Source organism: Micropterus salmoides, unplaced genomic scaffold (genome assembly GCF_014851395.1).
Source record: "Micropterus salmoides isolate LMB-PRFRI ecotype aquatic unplaced genomic scaffold, ASM1485139v1 Ms_hic_scaffold_9, whole genome shotgun sequence".
In the NCBI taxonomy this organism is placed as follows: Eukaryota; Metazoa; Chordata; class Actinopteri; order Centrarchiformes; family Centrarchidae; genus Micropterus; species Micropterus salmoides.
Genome location: NW_024044681.1, coordinates 38,325,523 through 38,333,222, shown reverse-complemented (window position 1 = coordinate 38,333,222; position 7,700 = coordinate 38,325,523). Strand labels below are relative to the sequence as shown.

Genomic DNA, 7,700 nt, shown 5'->3' with positions numbered 1-7,700 from the left:
ATTGATGAATTATTTGTATTCTGTTTATGGTTTCAGAAACATCATTGCCAGTAGATAGTACTATATTCACCTTAAAGAGAAAATAAAGGGAAGCTCATTATATTACAACAAGGCATGACCCAACTCTCCACAGCAATTCGAATTATCCACCACGCAACAAATTTCAAAGAATAAGACACGCAGTTTTACAGTATGATAAAAATGTTGAGGCTTTAATGTCCCAAATTTTGAGATACATTATTATTTCTTTATGCTTCAAGCATTGGAAAATTGGTTTGAAGAATGGATATTGTCTAGGTTTCCAAATATTTTGTTTGCTGCAACGTCTCTTAAAGACTGAATGGAGAAATTTGGACCAATTATTGGCCAAGCTGTGAGGGTGTGACAATATATGAAGAAAGTGTGTAAATGGGAAGTAGATAAAAAAATCAAGCACTTTCAATGACCCATCTATTTATTTCATTTATTTATAATTTTCAAAAACTTTCATTGTCTTGTATACATTACATTGAGATAACCACATAACGTATCGCATATCACATATCATTCTTTGACACTTATTGCCAAGATAAGTTGATGAGGTGATGTCATCAAGTACACTGCTGTTTCAAATACAGAATGACTGTATTGTGTCCTCCCGTCCTTGAGTTTGTACTCCCAAGTGCAACTTGCCAAGTCTGAACTACGTAGTAGTAGGCCTACTGAGAAAGGCCCCGTGTTTTCCTGGCTCAGCGCTACGTTTGTTCCACTGCTTCAGCTTCAAGCTCAACCTTTTTTTACCCATAAAAAATCTCCGTGTGTCCATTTTATACTGACTGTGTGATCTAGCTAATGTTGGCATAGTAACTCCAATTCTTGTCTGTCAAAAAAACATTTAGAGTATTTCCATGTATTTTCCTGTAAACCCTGGTCTGCCTCCGTTCCATTCAATAAAAAGACAAAATTACAACACCACACCATGTTCTTCCTCAACAAACCATTCAAAGTGAAGAATTATTCAGAGCTGAAGAAAAAATTTTATTTGATGACCTTGCTGCCTTGGCCTTTGGCCAAAAAGGCTTAAACTCCGGTGACTACATGAAGGGTCTATTTATTACAGTAAAAGAAAATATACCAATTTCTTCTTCACAAACACTAATATTTCTGTTTCTAATTATGGATATCAATACTGTTGCAATGACAGAGTCAAATTAAGCAAAGAACAGAACCAATTCTGATATGGACAAAAATGCAATCATTTAAAATTATATAGTGTAAAATTATCGAATACTCCAAATACTTAAGAAAGATAAAAGATTATTCATCAAAGTCTTTAAAAAATCATACAAATTTAAGTAAATGTCGCCTACAGAATAAAAACAAAATATAAAGACAAAAATATGTGTTTTATGTAAAAATTATTTTTTATGAGTTGGAAAACAGATACAGTTAAAAGGTTAACCATTGTTTTAAAAGCAGTTCAATTTTTTTAACATAATATGTCAACTTATCACAACTCTATCCCTTTTCATGGGACTTGACAAGTCTCATTCAAATACAAGTTTCATGCATTTTCATAATCAACAAAACTTAATTCACTCTCAGAACATTCACCTTCGGACTCATCCTATCTATCAGTTCTCTTCTCAAATGACAGTTTACAAAAAAAAACAATTACAGAGATACAGTGTACATCTTCTATCAAAACTACAAACCTGTTATGAAGCCTTTAATTGAGATCTGTAATCTAAAAATAGTAATTTGTTATTTAGAATGAATTCAATTCTTTTTCATGTCTGATAAAATGTCTCAGCTCAACATCCTACACATTTTATTGCTCTTTCAACTTTAAACAACAAAGAAAAATCTGTCATTCATCTTGAATTGAAAAAAATCCCACATCTTTAATGAATAAAAATATCCTTCTAAAAACACACCCTTATCATTTTTTCAAGTACACAGTTTCAGTTTCCTGTCATGTCTGTTTGAGAATTTCAAATAAATGAAAAAGGTAAAAACAAAAGTCAAATACAATTAAATTACGTTCCTGTTTTTAGAGGAATGAAAATATGTCTATGATATCTGACAACTCAGAAACTCCCTCTTCATTTCTTCTTAGAGTAGATTTTCCTTTAAATGTTTACATATAAATGTCATGCATCTTCATCATCTTAATAATAATTAAACAGAAACCTAAACGACTAATTCTGTTTTGTCTCATACTTTTTATGATCATCCTTTAAAGGCAAACAAACACATCATTTGTAATTACACAAACATTGTATTCTCCTTTGCCTCAGGACATTTTCAGGAATCCTAACTACAGTTAATGTTGTACTGCAATTCACTATATATAATACTGTAAGAATACATTATGATTAAATTATAAATTGGCACTGTATCAGTCATTTTGGAAAGGCATCATCCTCAATACCGCAATCAAATCAAAAACTCCTAATTCTTTTGAGCAGTTAAAGAAACTTTGGACTTCTGTTACTCTGAGTAGAGCTGGGTCACTACAGATTGTACATTTCAACCAGACTTTTAATAGCTTCTTTTTTACTGTGTTTTCTCCACTCACTGGGAATTTCTCCACTGCCCTGGAATTTTAATTTATGGTGGTCTTCCAGTTGCTTTTGAAATCGACACACAAACCATTTCCAGTATGTCAGTTTAGATGCATCAGGAGTAATCTGCCACGTAGCATACTTCTCTCCAGCATTTTGATACCGTTTGTAAGGAAAAGTCTCTTTTGAATCATGCTCGGGGTAGAAACATCCATCACTTGCAACTAAAGTTGTGCAGAAGTCGATGACCAGTTCCGTTGTGTTTTCAAAGTGCCACCCCCTGATCCCAGAGGGGCGATGAAAAGGGACATTGTGTTTGTCTGGACTGTGATTTTTCATGGTGTTGGTACAAACAGCTGCACAGAATGGACACGTGACCCAGCAGCAGTTACACAGCTGATCGATGAGGATTTGATCAGGTTTCAGTCTGAATTCCTCAATCTTATCCAGTGAGAGGCTGCTCACTTCCTTCGTGATGGATATAAGGCCTCTCTCTATCTCTTCTTTCAGAAAGTCAAAGTTGTTTATGTCTTTGAAGTTTTGACAACAAATGGGGTCAAATGTTAACTCATCTTTTAACAAACTGGAAAACTCTTCCACCCACATGTCTGTGTCTCCTCTCTGGATTTTGACTTCCTCTGTTGCAGTAAATAAAGCTTGACTCACACATTTATTGATGTTTTCAACATTTTTCTTGAGTATATTTCGTGCTTTATATCTTTGTTCTGTGAAGATGTATTTCTTTACTTGCTGTTTTATAAAAGTCTCAACTTGCTTCCTTGGGTGTTGGATGTAGGTATAAAACCATCCAAGTCCTCTTTCTCAGCCAGTGACTTCAACACATGTTTCTCCAAGTTCAACCTGTTCCCACTGAATGCTGGGAAACTGCACTTCATCTCTCCAGCGAGATCAATGGCAGTCTTGTTACAGACAGCCTCGACAGTGGAAACCTTCAGCTTTTCACAGATCAGTCCTCCAAGCACAACAGCAGACGAGCTTCCTCTGCAGAAGCTTCCGAAAATGTTGTAATATTGCATCTTCTTGTTTTCTAAATAAGTGAGGGCATCGTTGTTCATTTTGAATTTCTCATGGGACTGTGAAAGCCAACTCTCTGCTCTGTGAAACACATACAGCAAGAGGTCAACTGTAAACTTCTTCTTCAGAGTATATTTCCTCTTTGATTCAAATTCTGTCACTTGTTCTTTTACATTTTTGGCCACTTCTTGCAAGTAAGTTGGACTGTAGCCTCTTGTAGCGACAGGTTTGCTCTTGATTATATCTATGGTCTGCTGTTCGACATCGTCAATGAGGGATCTGATCAGTTGCTGTTCTTCATATGATAAATGACTCCTCGATGTATGTGTTTTGTTTTGTTGTGTTGATCCAAATCCAAATAGTTTTTTAACAGACACCCATAATGCAAACCTTCCTTGACCTTCTGTGTTCTTGTTTTCCACCTTATCATCTTGGGATTGTTGGCTTGTGTCACAGATCTCTTGGTGCTTTGTGAGGGTTACATAATCAAAATAATCTCCAGCCTCTGACATGTTGTTGTACCTGCCACTGCTTTTGGATTCGTCTATGAGAGGCCACTCAATGCTAAGCTCTTGAAGGACAGTAAACTGATCTTCTTTCAAGTTGATCTCCTCAATAGGTTTAATATCTGCAGTTAGCTCAGTGACCCAGCTGCTCCAAACAGAGTTGAACTGCCTTTTAAGTTCCTCTTCATCCTTTGCTTTGTCTTTTAACTGATGAGCGAGCTCTTTGCTCTTTTGTAGCAGCTTGTTCTCAAACTCTGTTTTCTTGTCATCCAGCTTTTTACGAGCATTCTTCTGCCGGATAACTTCTTCTAGTTTTCGTTTAACTCCTCTCACTTGTTCATCATGAAACTCCTTGATTTTGCTTTCAAATAGTCCTCGCCACTGAACCAACATTTCTTTGTCTCTGTTGTCCTCAAAGTACGTTGTCATTGCTTTTTTGATTTCTCCATATGTTTGGCTCATTTCTTTAAACAGATAATTGAGATCAACCTTGTCAAGTTTTCCATTTTCAATTCTGGTATAAAGCTGGTTCTCAATGGTCAACATGTCGCTCCTCAGGGTCCAGGTCCAGTTCCCATACTGCACCTCAAGTTTCCTGTAAACTGCAATTTCAAGTGTGTTTTTGAAACTGAAAACAAAGTGTTCGTTCAACAAGGCATTCCACAAGTCCTGAATTTTGCCTTTGAACTGTGAGAGAGTAATGCCAGCAGACTGTGAAGCTTTAGAGAGGATGATGCTCTTCAGCTCTTGGACACTCTCACTATAACCTGGATTTGGAGGAGCCATAGGTGGACTTCCCTCCCATAGTTGGGCAAAGTACTTCACATCTTTCTGCACGTCAAATGCAATGACGTCATTGAAGCACTCTGCATCACAACCTCCTCTTTGGCTGCTAGTTGGGCCATCAGGTCCAGTTTTTCTTGCAGGCGTCTCTTTCCATCCATGTTTTTCTCTGCAGCTGCAATATCTGTAACATTCTGGTGAACAAACACACAACTTGGAGAAAGTTTAACCTTCTTCATCCTCATGAAAGCCTGAACAACAATCTGCAGAACATCTTGCATCTCAGCTGGATTCTCTCCAAAGATGTTGATCAATGTCATGTTTCCCAGACCAACAACAAATGTTGCCAGTTCATTGTCATGGTGAAGAGTGGCGTTACCTTCCAACTCAAGAGCACGCAAACCTTCAGTGTCCACCACCAGAACGTAGTCAAACTGAAAGTCTTGCTTGATCTCGTCTGATACTTTGACCAGCTGCATGAAGGCACCTTTGGTGCACCTGCCAGCACTCACTGAAAACTGTAATCCAAACATGGCATTCAGCATGGTGGATTTTCCACTGCTTTGTACGCCTAAAACTGACAAAACAAAAACTTTCTGGTCGCCCAGTTTCTTGATGACTTCATTTAAAAACCGGAGATCCATGTCAAAGGCACATGACCTGCATCACCATCCATCAGCTCCATTGGGTGTCCTGATATCATCAGCTCTGCAGCCAGCTCAGGGTATTTAGACCAGTCAGTCTGTCCCTCCTTTCCTTGTTTCTGCGGAGATGCATGAGCTTCATAGATCTGTCCCATTTCTCTAAAGATGTGCTCCAAGCCAAAAGTTGCTGACTGTAGATTTGTTGATATTTGTTCAAGCTCAGTTTGCTTTCTTCTAAGCTGATCAGATTTGTCATGTTTCTTCTTCAAAGCCAAGACCTCAGACCACTTTTCATCATAGCTTTGGAGAATTAAAGAGAGATCGTCTGTGGAGAGCGCATCTATTAAGATCTGAGTCCATTTCAGGAAATACTCTTTGTCTGTTGATGACAAAGATGAGAGGCTTTCAATGAACAACGTCATCAGTTCACTGCAGGAAGCAGCGCATTGATCGTCCCGTATTTGCTTTAATTTATTTTGCTTCACAGCTTTCTCTTTCTCAATGTGTCCTCTGAGGTGATACAGTTCTTTGTTTATTTTGCACCACTCATGCCACAGTCGGCCTTGACAAGGGAGAAATCTATCTTTAATCTTTGAAACATCCATCCCCTGAAGCAAATTCACTATTTTCATTGCAGCAGATTTCCCTTTTTGGCAGCCTTTGTCTTCTTCATCCACTCTGATTCCAGAGACCTCAGCCATGGCTTCAAGTTTGAAGGATGCATGTGGTCCAGACAAAATGTTTCCAATGATTCCTTTCAGTTCTTCAGAAACATCTGACTGGCTTCTGTCTTTCAGACCCATTTTGTATTTTCCCTTTTTCAACTGAACTGCACCACCATCGTTATCAGCAATGAGAATAATGAGAGGCTTGGAGACTTGTAAAGTGCTGAGATAACTTTAGAACTTTTGTCACCTTTTTCCAGAGTTGGTACAAGAACAACAGTGACTGAAGATTTTTCCATCAGTATGTCACGCTGTTTGTCAGTTGACAGAGCATCACCATGAAATTACAGAAGGCTATGCAGTCAGTGAATGCATCGTTGTGTTTTCCAGCAGGGCAGTACCAGGCTATCTCTGCCACACCATCCATCAGATGGCGAGACTTGGTGCTACCTGGGCAGTTTCTGTGGAAGAAGGTGCTGTGACGGTCGTTGATCAAAGAGTTCATCAGCTGAGATTTAGATAGTGACAGTGAACCCAGGCGGAAAAATGACACCATGGGTGTCTCAGCTTTGCAGATGGGCATACTCTTCATGGTGACAGTGTTTGAATCATCTTTGATTTGAGTTATCTTCCATGTTTTCGTTATTTGTCTGAAAGTCCACAGAGGGCATTCAGTCTCCATTGTGACTGGGTCAGGAACAAGCAAAGGTAAGGCATACTGACATTGTGATAGCTTTGTGATCATGTTCTGCTTAAGGAAGCTGTCTGAGCAGTGAAATACTGCCATTTGAACATCCATTGGATGCACGTGAGTCTGTTTTGATTGATCTGAGTCTACACTGGTGCTAAAAAGAGCATCTAAGGCATCCGTCTCAACAGTGTCAAACACTGGAACAAGCTTTGACTGGCTCACCTCAGGACGTCTTCTTACAGGAATGTATCTGGCTCTGTAGTCTAACATCATCAACCTCTGAAGAAAAGTACGAGCTAGATCTTTCTCAGATGTGTCCTGGTCCTGTTTCACAGGTGGCCCAATTTTAAGAAAATCTGCTGGTGTCAACTTCTGTTGATGTTTGTATTGAAGGTGAAGTCTGCCAAGCAGTGTTTCAGTTTCTCTTTGATATTCTTTCTTCCTTTTGATCTCTTCAGAAATTTTCACTGACTGCTGTGAATAAGCAAATAAATATGTACTGTATGTAAAAATGATAATTTCATACAATGAGATAAAGTAAATAATCCTAAAGATCTTGTAAAAACATTGGGAGCGTCTTACCTCATCCTTGTTTCCACTCATATCCATATCTAAGGTACCTACAATAGAATAACTGTATTATAAGAAGGTCAGAGCAAGGTGTTATTGAACTAAGTTTGACTGTTTCATATTACTGCAGCTTTCAATTAATCATTAAATGTTACCTTTCTCATTGGTTGCAAATGGAACAGACTTGATTTCAGATTCTCTTTCCACTGTTCTGCTATCATCACTCTTCTCATAGTATTCTACATCTCCAGGTTCGTTCA

At 38.2% G+C, this 7,700-nt stretch overlaps 1 pseudogene; it reads right to left on the bottom strand.

The window, feature by feature from the left end:
- Nucleotides 1–436: 436 nt before the first annotated feature.
- LOC119895018 lies at nucleotides 437–7,698 on the bottom strand (annotated as a pseudogene).
- Between the last annotated feature and the right edge of the window lie 2 nt (nucleotides 7,699–7,700).